The 13,466-nt window shown below is 44.3% G+C and overlaps 1 protein-coding gene across 2 annotated transcripts in view; it reads right to left on the bottom strand.

Moving 5' to 3' along the window:
- lingo3a (leucine rich repeat and Ig domain containing 3a) overlaps positions 1-13,466 on the bottom strand; it is a 61,128-nt gene that overhangs the window by 39,572 nt on the left and 8,090 nt on the right. The window contains exon 1 of one of the 2 annotated variants that reach the window (XM_086048086.1): positions 8,206-8,329. The exons of the other annotated variant lie outside the window; for it this stretch is intronic. The gene's annotated coding sequence lies outside the window, so the exon portion shown is untranslated. Of the gene's footprint in view, positions 1-8,205; positions 8,330-13,466 lie in introns of those variants that run through there. 2 annotated transcript variants of the gene reach the window in all.

Below are 13,466 nucleotides of genomic sequence, written 5' to 3'. Positions count from 1 at the left end.
CTCAGAGGTGGCACATGCACTTCACAAACGCGGCAGACGTCTTCCTGGGCGAGCGCCTTCGTCACGGCACCAACACACACACATGAAGAACGAGCATGTGAGCAATCGCTCATGGAGATATGATGATGATGATGATGATGATGAGGATGATGATGTCAAAGGTGCAAAGGGACACATCACAAGAGTGAAGAGTGAGCCATGCGTGACATTTTCGGAGGGAGCCAGCACGATGATGCACAATGCTGTTAACTGGCCCTCCATTTTGGTGTCCTCAAAAGATTCTCGGGTGAGTAGAGGCCTCGACACCCCGATACACACATATACATACATACATACATATATATATACATACATACATACATACATATATATACATATATATATATATATATATATATATATATATATATATACACAGAGCGGATCTTGAGTCTAACGTTTTGAATTGAACAACTCAAATGAATGATGAATGACCTTCCAGAGTATTGAGATGAACCTCTACGTGGTTTTCATGGTCCAGCGGCAGCATCTCCTCACTAGATCTTTTCCTTCCTGACGCAACTCATTGTAGGCCTTTTTTTGCACCTTCCCTTCATGGCCTAATACGCCGACTTGAACAGAAGATTGGCATGGCACGGCCAGGCGAGGGCAGGCTGAGTAATAAGGCTGCCGCCGTGGGGGGGGGGGGGGGTTGCGTGACGTTGTTTTCCGTGTGTAGGCTTGCACAGTCCCACGCCTACTGGATCGGACGGAGGTTAGTGAGTCACCAGAGATCAGCCCGGGCAGGGATAACAACAAGCGATACGGAGAGGCATGGGAGCGGATGAGCGCCGCCGCGGAGTGGAGAGAGGATAACGGCAAGAAAAAAAAAAAAAAAAAAGCCTTGGGGGAAATGTGCGGGCATGCAGGCAGGAGGAAGTCGACTTCCTCCTGTGAACTGACGGATGAAGTAGTGGAGGAAGAGGAGAGCTCGTCAGCAAAAAAATAAGCTTGAGACTTGGTAAAGCAGCATGTGGCTCATCACCCAAGGCTATTCTTGCGCACTGTGTTCCATCCATCCATCCATCCGCCGTGAATCAAACGTTTCGGATTTTGACGGCGACCCCGCGCGATGTTACTTTGGTGTAGCCATGCGGTTGCTGTTATGAGCCAAAATTCAAGTAACGAGCACGCTTCAGATGTGCCAGCGAATCGAATGAAGGGAAACAACTAATATAGCAAGTGACGTACTGTACAGACTTACCTCATATCGTCGCTGTCCTGTGAAAAACACTTAAATCCAATTTTGTATTTTTAAAAAAAAATTTTTTTTAATTTTCACGTTAATGCGATGTCTGTAACGCGGAAACAGCATTCATGTAAAAATAAGAAAATTGAAAAAAATAAGTGGTTTTCACGATGTATTCGCAATTTGTTCAACACAGATTCAACTATTTGCAGATTCTTTTTTTGGAGGGGGGGCTCTATTTGCTGTTTTTGTCTTAGGCCTAAGTGCTGTCTAATATAAGGGCATTGTTTTGGCGCCATCTTGGTGCCAAGGAACTATGTGGAAATGAGTTGAGGAGCTTCAGATAGTGCTTTGCCGCCATCTTGTGGCAACGATAGTAGGGCTGTGCAATGAATCGAAATTCAATTACAATTACGATTATTACACTCCGCGATTACAAAATTGGTATAATCGTAACAAAACGATTATTAATACTCATTTTGTTTGTTTACATGAGGAAATCATACATTAGCGCCTTATTTTGAATTTTATAACTCATTTTATAATTTGTTTGGTCCAAAAGGAACTTTCTTAAATTTATTTGTCTTTCTATTTTTTTTTTACCTTTTTCCTGTTTTGTACAAAAAAAATAAATGAGCGTTTGAATAATTGTGATTTCAATTACTACCAAAATAATCATGATTAGTATCCCCCCTCCCCCGCCCCCCTTAATCGAGCAGCCCTAATCTATAGGCAATTACGGACCTCATCATGGGTTGTCAGATACTCGCGGATTTGATCTAGCTACAGCAGCTATGTATTTCTTTTGTACAATTTGTTCTCCCAGCGTTAATTGCAGTGACATACAGCAATAATAAATAATAATACCAAAGCCAACAAGGCAATGTCGCGTTTGATGCTGTGTCAAATGTACTCCTGCACAGCCGCATAACGCAAGAGCGACATAACCAACACAGGGTGAAAAATGAGCCGCGCATTGTCAGCGGGGGCAAGGGAGTGGAACAAAAGTGACCGTGAGCGGCCATGTTTCTGGGTCAGCGCCAGTTCCGAGACACTCGAGAGACGGCCGGCGGCCTCCCGGGTCCGCGTCAGTGGGTCGACGCCAACAAAAGCGCCGGTGGCCTCCCGCCAATGTCAGGAGAGACGCACACGTAGGGGCGCGTCTCTCGCCGCAGACCACAGTTTGGCGCTGACGCACGCTTGATGGATGTCGCGGCACGTCAATGAAATGATCAATAATTGATTGTTGACATGCAGACTGGAAGAAAGCAGCAGGTGGGCGAGTGAACAATGTGCCTGGTCATGGCAGGAGCTTTGAAAACAACTTGGCTCCTGCTTTAATTGCGCCATATTTCATAAGTAGACGTTAGCGACACACGCAGGCCACAACATTGCGCACATAACAAAGATGCTCACTTTTGACGGACTACAGTGAATCATGTTTATTATTGCGGTGTAGTTCACTGAGACGTTTTTAAATCATTTTGACATTATTACATCGCCACAGCTTTTTGTTAACTATCTACTGGGTTTTGGTACTTTTACAGTAATTGACTTAGACGCTTTGTATGTAACACACGTAAAACTGCTGAGTCATATCGTCAAGGCTCTTTGCTAAGTTGGGCCGTTACAACTGAAACACACTGATGCAGATTTTCAGGGGGCGGTTCTTGACCATTCACCAGCGCCAATTCATGAAACTTGTCCGCAATGTCTGTGGTCATGTTAGCTTTGGGCTGGCCAGCTAGCTAGCAGGGTTTGTTAGCGTACGTGCTAATATGCCAGCTAGTAGGCCAGGTAATTTGCCAGTTTAAGGAGAAATCCAGGAAAGTTCAACATGGGAACATTGTTTGCTAATATAATGTTATCACAATTTACATACGCTAGCTCCTACTGCGCCATTAATGTATGTTAATTAAAACCTTACATACGCAAATGATCACATAAATATAGCAGTGTTTCCGGTAAATTCATTCGGCCCGCCACGGATGGCGTACTGTACATGCACAGGTTTGTTTGAGTACAGTGGTACCTCTACTTACAAATGTCTATAAATCCGAAATTTTCCAGTTACAAAACGCCTCAACAGAAAAAAAAATATTGCCTCTTGTTACGAAAGAAATTTCAAGATAGGACAGGTAAAAATACAGTATGGGCTGCCACTCTCAGCTCCGGAGTTTCCTGAACGCAACATATTCATAGCTACTCTGCCATTGGCTAGCCTAGCATCTTCCTGGCATCCCATTGGCTAAGAGAAGACCTCTATTGTATGTGTCTATGTGTGCAGATAGACAGGTAGATAGATAGATAGATATGTGATAGATATGTCTACGCAGCATCCTCATCATTCGCCTCCCGGGCCATGAGGCGTTCCGATAGTTTGACGTGAATTAGAAACGAGGGAAAGAAAAAAAGGAGACAATCGTTTTTTCTGTCCATACAAACAAAGCAAGAGATAATAGAAAAGTATGAAAGGTGGATGCGCTTGGTTGATCTCGGCAAAGAATACGACAGTCGCCACGTTATTCAATCAGTTGTTTACAAAACGCCAGGCAAAAACCACTTCTGTGAGAGAACATGAACCAAAGACGCCAAAAAGCGACGAGGAGAGCAATTAAAAGGTAAACAACCATAATTTTTATTATTTACTCTATTCTTTGTTGTTTTGTTTTACATTATGCACAACTCTCATTTATTGTGCAATAATCTAATTGCAACATGTATTTGTTACATGTTTTTATGCTTTACAAAACATTTATGTCTGAATATTGGGGGGCTTGGAACGGATTAGGGCATTCACATGGAAAACGCGTCCCTACTTACAACATTAGAAAATTAAGAATTTCTTTCAGAACCAATTCATTTCATAAGTAGAGGTACCACTGTACTGTACTTTTGTATTTGAACCTGATCATATGAGGTTGAACCAAGAGAAGTCATGAAAGCATTTTCAACCCACATACCTGACCACCTAACTCGGCTGCCGGGTAGGTGGGCCGCATGCATTTGTACAACATGTTTATTGCAATGACAACCGGTCATTTTGATTTGTGCACATTCAGACCTCATTCTTTCTTTGAAAAAAAAAAAAAAAAAAAAAAATGGTGTCATAAATGAATCCAAATTGAAGAAACTCCCCCCCACAAAAAACGAAACCCATCATTTTCTAATGCTTCATTTTGCAAGCACATACGCGGGGAAGGTAAGCGAGTTACAAAAAGGTGAAAAGCGGAGCGACGTAAAAACCAGAACGAGAAGAAATGACCTGACAAAAAGCGCGGCTGTGGGCGGCGCGACTATAAATGAAAAGGCTCTCACGCATCATGAAGAAAAACAGCCAGCGGGCCCACGTCGTCCATCAACACAAGCGAGCGTTCGGGTCCTCCGACGAGCTGAGGCAGCAAACCAAGAGGAGGGTTAAAGATCAGTCATGGCGGAAAGGGGAGGGAAAGCGTCATAAAGTGAGCTTGTGTAGCTCGGAATAGTCCGTCTGGGCTAATTAAATCGCTTTTTATCGGGAAATGTTGCTATCTTGTCAAAAAAAAAAAAAAAAAAAACCAGGAGCTTCGTCTGGGGTGCCTGGTCTCACTCTCAGCTTTCTAAATAAGAGGCCAAATGTGCTGACTACAAGCCAGTAAAGTTGTCTGTAGAATTGACATATAAAATAAAAACGTGTCAAACGTTATATATTTAAACGCCAAATGTTTAACCAAACCATATAATGTATTTTCATCTAACGGTAAAAATAGTGACGGTTCGTTAGTCCGTCACTGACGGGTGCCTGTTTTGCTGACTTTTTTTTTTTTTTTGGGGGGTGGGGGACGGAATGACATAACGACAAACTTTGACGATTATAATTCGTCACGGAAAATGACGGACGGGTATTCACGGCGCTGACGGCCGACGAAGGAGAGACCAGCAAAATTTTGTAAAATGCCCACCTCTGATAATTCCATAAGTGTAGGAAGGATACGTTCACTAGATTTCACGACATTACGATTAGGAAACGTTTAGCCATTTTTTTTTTTAAATGAAGTACGACTGCATATTCCTCATTTCATTCCTTTTTTTAAATTTTTTTTTTGCAAGAAAGCATGCCCGGCAACACGTTGACCAACCGGCGGCTTTATAAAGTGTGGCGCGCCCGTCTTTTAAGATTGTCACGAGAATACGAGGAGGCTCATTCTCCTCGGGGGGGGGGGGGGGGGTGGGGGGGGACAATCCAATGCTTACTGGATTTAAATGAAGCTGATCTCTTTCACTTGACGTGCACATTTTGCCGCGAGTGCGCAACGATTATTTGGCCCCCGGGCTGTTGTCTCACGCTCACTATCCTGCTCATTGGGACTTCACTTTCAATTCTGGAAGGGAAATACTGTACAAAGGCAGCCCTGCTTCTTACAGTGCATCTACAAAATGTCTTTTACAATTTTTTTTGGGGGGGGGGTACAGGACCTGAATCCGAGACGCTCACCCCGCTTACAGCAACTCATCACAGTATTGCTATTTGTACCATCTGCTCTTACCCGTACAAAATATACAAGCCTTCCGTAGGGATTTACACCACATCTCCGAAGGCCGATACACGCTATAATTATACTGTGCCCCCCCCCCCCCCCGACACCCCCAAGCAGACTCGGCGTACACGCTCTTGTCATCAAAACAAGCCAAAGTTCACAAAAGCACCACGACAATATCCTGCAGATATATACTGAGCATTGCTTTGTCTGGCGCTTCACTGCAAGAAATCGATCAAAAAGGACAACCGCCGATTAATGTAACCAAAATATAAATACTGTTCAACGGCGGTTCATCAGCCGCAACCCATCGGCGCAGCAGCTAGCGTCTGCGACTTTTGCGGCTAATCTGACTTTCACAAGTTGCAAGGATGCTGGCGCAAACCCCCCCCCGTTCTAAAGCGCCAGCTAATTAGCGTTAGCATGCGCTGGATGCGCTGCCCACAGTGACAGCGCAGGAGACAGAAGTGGGCACGCGTCCCGCCACTGCGGTGGGCTTTAGGTGGGCTTTGCCTTATCCCCTTAAGAATGCCATTGTGCACAACTGGCACATGTGCCACTTTAAGCCAGTCTCTGCTGGGAACGAAGCGGATGTATATTTAACGACTGCCTTTACGGGATGGAAGTCTTGATTTTATTTTTGGGGGGTGGGGGTGGGGGGGGGGGATTTAGGTCTCTGCGACCTTTAGATGTGTGTGCGTTGATAAGAATCCATCTGTTCCTCTCTGTAAACTTCCTCCCACTGTCAACCCAGAATGCCCGTCTGCTTGTGCAAAGTTAACGTTAGGGCACCAATTTAGGCCCATATAGACGATATAATTGATAACGTGAGATAAAAGGGGGGAGAAAAAAATAGTAAATAAACCCCTCAAGAAGCAAATATTTTCAATATTATATTTGTCTCTTAAGCTTCTCGTTTATTCGATTTCAAGTGTATTTCTAACTTGGTCATAGTTTTATGACTTTGATTTCATATGAGTCAACGTCCACCTAAGATGCCTTTGAAACTTTTCACATTTCACCAGAAAAGTTTTTCCTGACAGGGTGGACATTTGTGGCTAATGTTAGCATTTAATGAGCACATTGTGGCCCTTCGATTAGCAAAATGATTCAGTTAGCAGGGTGACGAATTGTGTAGCAAATGTATTTCAAATTTCTCTTAAGATTTTTTTTGACATCAATCGATTACTATGACAGAGTGGACACGTTCGGCTTGGCAACATCCAACTACACGAACACAATGATTCTGCAACTCCACTGTTGCAGAAAATGTTGGACATAAATTATGATACAATTGGAAACAATACAAGGTTTCCTGAAAGAAGATTATCATTGGATGTGTGAAAAAAGTTTGGCGATTTATAATAAGACCTCAAGATTAAATTCTGCCGATTTAGTCTGTTTACATGGACATATTTATTCGGATTAAAAGACTAATCGGAATAAAAATGCTTCGTGTACACACCCCATCCGGAATATTCTGACCCGATCAAGCCCACTCCGATCAAGATTTTATTCCAAATAAGAGGAGTCGATTGCTAATCCGATCGGTACGCATGAACACTTTTTTCGGAGAAAATCGTCTTTACCGCGCATGTCTGTGATGTCATTATATGAGTTTGTGTTATTCCCGGAAGCTAGTAGAAGCAGAGTGAGCAAAAGACATGGCAAGCGCAAAACTGAACTGGCACATTTGCATCTGAAGTGTTACCTCGACGTAACAGCGCAAACCGGGAAAAATACGTGAAAAAAAAACGCTTACGTTTAAAGGAGAAATGGACGGAGCGATGTTTTATTGACACTCAAGTCGCTACGGCTTCTTCTTCTTACATCATTTCCGGTATATTTGGTCGATCGGCGCATGTCAAAATAGTTTGTTCCCGATGGAAAGTGTGATGCACGAATCGGATGAGTCCTCATCGGATCGATATTTTCGGTGTCCACGAAGGCGGCGCATCCGGACAGAATTTTCATCCGAACTCTGATCGGATTGAATAACTTTTGTCCATGTAAACCTAGTCCCTTCATAGTTATATTGACCGGCCATAGAGTATCGCAAATATAATTGAGCAAAATGGATTATCCCCCTAAAAGTGGCTATTTTGAAGTGCGTCCTGGGTAGCAGCGCCGCAGTTGGGAGACTGCAGACGTTTGGGGGGAACAAAGGCGTGGTATTGATCTGCCTGGCAGGAATCCGAAGGAAATGGCCAAATTGTCACCCAGCAGTGGTTTTGATTAATCCACCCCTTGTCCTAATCCAATCTCAAATCCACTCCGTCTCTCAACGCTCCCTCCGTCTCAACAAATAGATGGTTGGCCCCGCTGAGAAAACAAAACGAGGCCGGGGTTAGCTACTGATGACTCCCTGAAGGCTGGGGCAGGCTGGGGTGGGGGGGGGTACTGAGCAATGGCGAGGGGTCCGCGTGGGCGGGGAGGAATGAAAAAAAAAAAAACACTCACTTGGCTGTGCAAGCAAGTGTGTACGAGGAACGGTGTGGAAAATGTGATCAGAGTTTCCGGTTTGAGGCTGTCAGAAGTAAATAAAGACAACGCGGCCACGAGGCATTGAGGGCAGGATTAGCGAGCGCTGCTGACGCCGATGTCGCTCCGCTGCTCATTTCCACCTTTGTGCACCGAGAGGGAGTGACTTTAAAGTGCTTAGTGTCAGCAGCAGTATGGCTAAGCCGGCAAATACGTACATAAACTCTCTGGACACTTCATTAGGTAAGCCTGTACGACGTCAACACGGCCGATATGAGCGGTTTCGCATGTGCTAACTGTGGAAATTCAAAAATTCCTTTGCGGGATGCTGACGGAATTGAAATTTACCAGATATGTATTAGGGATGTAACGACTAATCGGAAAATCGATTTAAAATCGACGCGCTCCGATTAATCGATTCGATTAATCTATTTTTTTTCTATTCATCTAGAAAATTATGTCTTTCCAGATGCATAGCACATTTTGAATGTGTAGATCAAATGATGCGCTTGCGCCGAACGTCATTGCGTATTGCGTTTGCGGATGGCTGCAGAACCACACTAGCGCACGGACACAAACATGGTAGCAATTTTTTTTTTTAAATCGAATCGAATCGAAAATTGGGAACTGAATATCGAATCGGATCGGGGCTTGAGTGAATCGGTACATCCCTAATATATATATATATATATATATATATATTTTTTTTTTTTTTTTAATATATATGTATATATATATTTTGGTTTTTTGTATTTTTTTTTCTCCTTCATAGACTCTTTCAAACAGTCGAGCTGGCATTATGCCCAGTGGCATACATTGCGGCGGTTAACTTGTCGTTTAACAATATGTTTATGATTGTGGTTGCAGTTTGCGGAGGAACAGCTCTGCCGCACACCGACAGCCGTTTGTCAAATTTTGCCCGACTCAAGTCACTGAAGGAGGTAACCAGATCGTCAAACGAACAGTGAGCATGATTATCTCCGTTAAGGCAGAATGTGATACAGCTCTTGTATCGGATCACGTGAGATTGTGCACAAAAGAAGTTCAGACATCATTTGTTCATTATATAATGTCTAAAAATAAAGCAAGCTGTGTGGATTATGAGGAGAATGATGCCATTTTTGGAAGGCACACGCACGAGTGCCTCCGATTCCGGCAGATCACATCACAGTGATGTCACTTTCGACACGTTTTTGAGTCGAGACGGAAATAACTTCCAGAAAAAGAAAAAGGAAAAAAAACGTGGCCGCCTGTTTGAAGGCGGCAATTGGGATTACCGGAGCTTTGTCGGAGACACTAATAGTGAGCAGCAAGTTTGGCACAATTGGGATGTGAGCCATGGCAGTAGAAGGAGAGAGAGGCTTCTATAATCCGATATCTTCATATCGGAATCAGGCCTCTTCAAACGTGGATGAAAATCCGATATGTACTGGATAATCCCCAATGCGAGTGCAGCGAAATCGGGCAGATCGGATACACCCTGCCAATGCCGTCTTGATGTCATAAAAATACACCAATCTGTGACGTGTATATACACAAAACCCCCGTCGAGCTCTTCAAGGAACCTCAGTTTTGCATTTTCAACTATGAAAACCAAGCAGATATATGAAACACAGAGGGGGGGGGGGAAATTGGTCCAAAAAAATGAAAAATAAAATCGTGCAAAAACCGGGGCCTTGATTTGACAGTGTTAAATACCTTCATGATCTGTTAAAAAAAAAAATCTGCCATCTCTGTGCCTCCAATTTGAGGTATAAAAAAAACACAGCACCCGAGGAAAAACAACCAAACAGAGGCGTGACTTATAATGGGTCCTTTATTTGTCACATTTTTACACATTTAATGTTATAGTAACATTCCATCAAAAAAAAAAATTTGGGGGGGACGTCATGCAGGATGTTTTGGAGTTACTTACATGCCATTTGAAATTAATTGTCATTGGTCAGTTGGACCTGCAGTGTAAATTCAAACCTTCAGAGGACTTACAGTTCAAGGAGGGGGGGGGAAAAAAGGAAAAAAAAAAAAAGAACATCTTTCCTTCTACGCTTTTATTTTGGTGCAACGCGAGCGGGTGAGGTCAAGCGTGACGCGCGCGCTAAATTGGACGTTCAATTGCGCGCTCGCATGCAAACACGCAGATGGAAACTGCAAACCGCTCAGCGGCGGGAGTGGAATGAAAGCTCGCCCAAAAGAAAATATGATCTGCGCTATATTTGAGAGCAGCAATCGCCCAACCCCCCCCCCCCCCCCCCCCCCCCCCCCACGTGTCATCCCAGCTTTTGTTGATATTGGAGACAACATAGGCTTTGGAAAAAAAAAAAAAAAGCAAAAAAAAAAAAGCATTTTCTCTTCTTTCTCGGCGTGAGCGATCTGCTCACATGAAGCCAGGAGAGAAAGCGTCATATTCTGGGCTTTGATAAGCACTTCTGGGCTACTTTTATTCACTGATGAGTGCCTGTGTGTGATCAGATGAGAGGGCACATAATAGCCTCCCACGTCGCATGCAGATGGAGGTGGCTCGCGGGTGGATTAGGAAGCGCTTTTTCCGAAAAAAAAAAAATAAATAAATAAATAAATAAAATAAAAATCCATATCACTGCGGCAGGACGGCAAATACGCGCCGGCATTGGCGCAATCATCTGAAATCGAAGACGTAACACGAAACATTCAACATCACTTTGGTCCAAGGTGAATCTTCAATTTTGTTGCAAACGTCGCGTGGCTCATCTCTGGACTTGTTTGCAAAAGCCAATCCTGTAACGTCACGGCTTGGATACGGGCCTGCTTTATTCATACGCAGATGAGGAAAACTATTCAGTGCATCCAAGCATCTCCGTAACACAAAGCAGCTATCCCCAAATATCTATTTTTTTTTTTTTTTTTTCCCCACCGACCACTGCCCCACTTTGCCGTAAGCTCGTTAACAGGAGAGCCGATTAGGATGGGTGGCCGCTGCAGTTAAGCCGACGAGCGCGGCACATCAACATCCCGAGCAAATGTCAGGAGGCCCTCGCGAGATGGGCTTGGGGGGGGGGGGGGGCGGGGGGGTTCGTGTGAGGGCTGGATTACGCAGCGCCAAACCATGGGTGGGCTATTCAACCAACCTGCAGTGCAGTCGAACTCCAAATAAACGCTCATCTGTTATCCGTTCATTTCGGTCACTCTGTGCCCCCCCCCCCCCCCCCCTTTTTCCAACATTGAGTGCGTGCTACTTGGGAGTATTTCATTCTCTGCGTTTATCAACATGGTGCCGCACATTTTGTGGGAGTAAGCATTGTTTGGTTCATGAATATATTTCAGGAAGAGACACACATACACAAAAAAAAAACAAAAAAATCTATTGTCCTCCCTCTCTCAGCACTTCAAAAAAACGCTTCAGGCTACTCTGCTCACTATTTTTACTTGACTTCACCTTCTGTGTGGGTGTGTTCATTTTTCTTTGTCCTGTCTGCGGTAGCGACGGGATATTTCAATTCCTGAATGTTTTATGATGGGTCCGTAGTCTCCTTGCCATAGATTAGGGTGAGAATCCACCAAAAAAAAAAAATGATCACGATGCGACAAATTACTGTCAAAACAGTTTTGAATGAAGTGAGCTACAAGCGCGCGGAAGCACGAAAGTGAAATCGAGCCTTGCTAAAGTGGAAGTCAACCCAAACTTTTTTTTTTTTTTTTTTCAAGAATATGTAAGAAGAAGTATTGCGTTTGTGGAATAAGAGTTAATCCACCTGTTTTTTGCCATCTCAGGGGGCGGCCATTTTGTCACTTCTGTCGACTGAAAATGACATCACAACTGGTAACGACCAATCACGGCTGACCTGTTTTCTGAAGCTGAGCCGTGATTGGTCGTTACCCTGAGCAGTTGTGATTTTGTGATTTTTCAGTCAACAAAAGTGACAAAATGGCCGCCCCCTGGAATGGCAAAAAAGGGGTGCATTTTGCTGCTTAACTCATATTTCACATTAATCATGTTGCCTGGTTTCAACTAGTGGGCCTGCTGGGAATATATTTTTGAAAAAAAAAAAATGTTTGGGTTGACTTTCACTTTAAGGATCCTTTGACGGGCTTTTAACATCCGCACGGAAAAATTTGCATTGAACGACATTTTCATTCAGACGCTTGGATCTAACCGGATCAACTTGCAATTTGTCCTCACGTAGGATTGCACATTATACTTTAATTCCTTTCCTTCAATCCAGTGGCGGTAACATAAAAATAAATCGCGGGGCACTACACAGTACATCGGCTGCAAACCAATTTTTACACTCTGTATTAAATATAAAACCCACACTTGAATGAACGTTGGCCGCTGCCGTAAAAACGCGCGTCGTAACTTCTTGGCTTTATAAAAATTCTAGCCGCGGATGAAAACTCATCTCCATGCAGCCGCTGAGCCCCAACACTGAATCCGTTCCCGTATCGATTTACGCGGCCGGCGCGTGCTAAGCCCGTGGCAGAGGTCAGTGCTCTTTGTTATCTAATGTAAGGACGCCGGGATAAAGCCGCGCCTCCGCCAGTCGGGCTCAGTCAATAAAGCCGCAAAGCCCTCTATTGCTCAGCGCCCGTCCGTCCGTTTTGAGAAGCCCTCGCTGACCCCGAGCAAGCTGCGGCCCACCGAAATCTTTTTTTCCTGAGTCGGCTTCCAAATAATAATTAAAAAAAAAAAAAAAAAAAACAGCGCGGCCCGGCGCAGGTTCTTCTGCCGACCCGCACGCAGCGCAAACGTCAACGCTCAATAAGCGTCTGCCCTCTGCGGCCTTGCGCGCTTCAATCAAATCACGCTGAAGAAGTCGGCGCGGCCGAGGCGAGGCAAAAAACGAAAAGCGAGGAAACGTCCGCAGGAAATACGCGACGGGGGCGGAAATGTTCCCGGCCGCTCGCCGAGTTAACGGCCACCTCCGGCGCGGGCGCTCTCTTGTTTCATTTCCTGTTTTGGCTGCCAATCACGGAGCCCGTCGGCTTCGGACAAAATGACATTTAGAAATAGCCCTGAGACGTTCTACCATCAAGCAAATATGCTTATACAATGCTGTCTACGACGGATCCTATCTTGAGCCACTTGACTTTTAAAAAATTTTTTTTTTTGCTTTAATGCGAGCACAGACTTGAAATACGAGCGTTGCCACTTTCCAAAAGGCAGCAACTTGGCAAAAAGAGGCTCGAAGCTGTTGAACGCCGCGCCCAGTTGAAGAAAGAATCACGCCGAGTCTTGAAAACCCACATGACTTCCGCTAACTCCA

Source organism: Filicampus tigris, chromosome 12, assembly GCF_054856515.1.
Source record: "Filicampus tigris isolate MCC_2025a chromosome 12, RoL_Ftig_1.0, whole genome shotgun sequence".
In the NCBI taxonomy this organism is placed as follows: domain Eukaryota; kingdom Metazoa; phylum Chordata; class Actinopteri; order Syngnathiformes; family Syngnathidae; genus Filicampus; species Filicampus tigris.
Note: the sequence above shows the minus strand (reverse complement) of the source record. Positions and strands in the feature narration are given on the sequence as shown.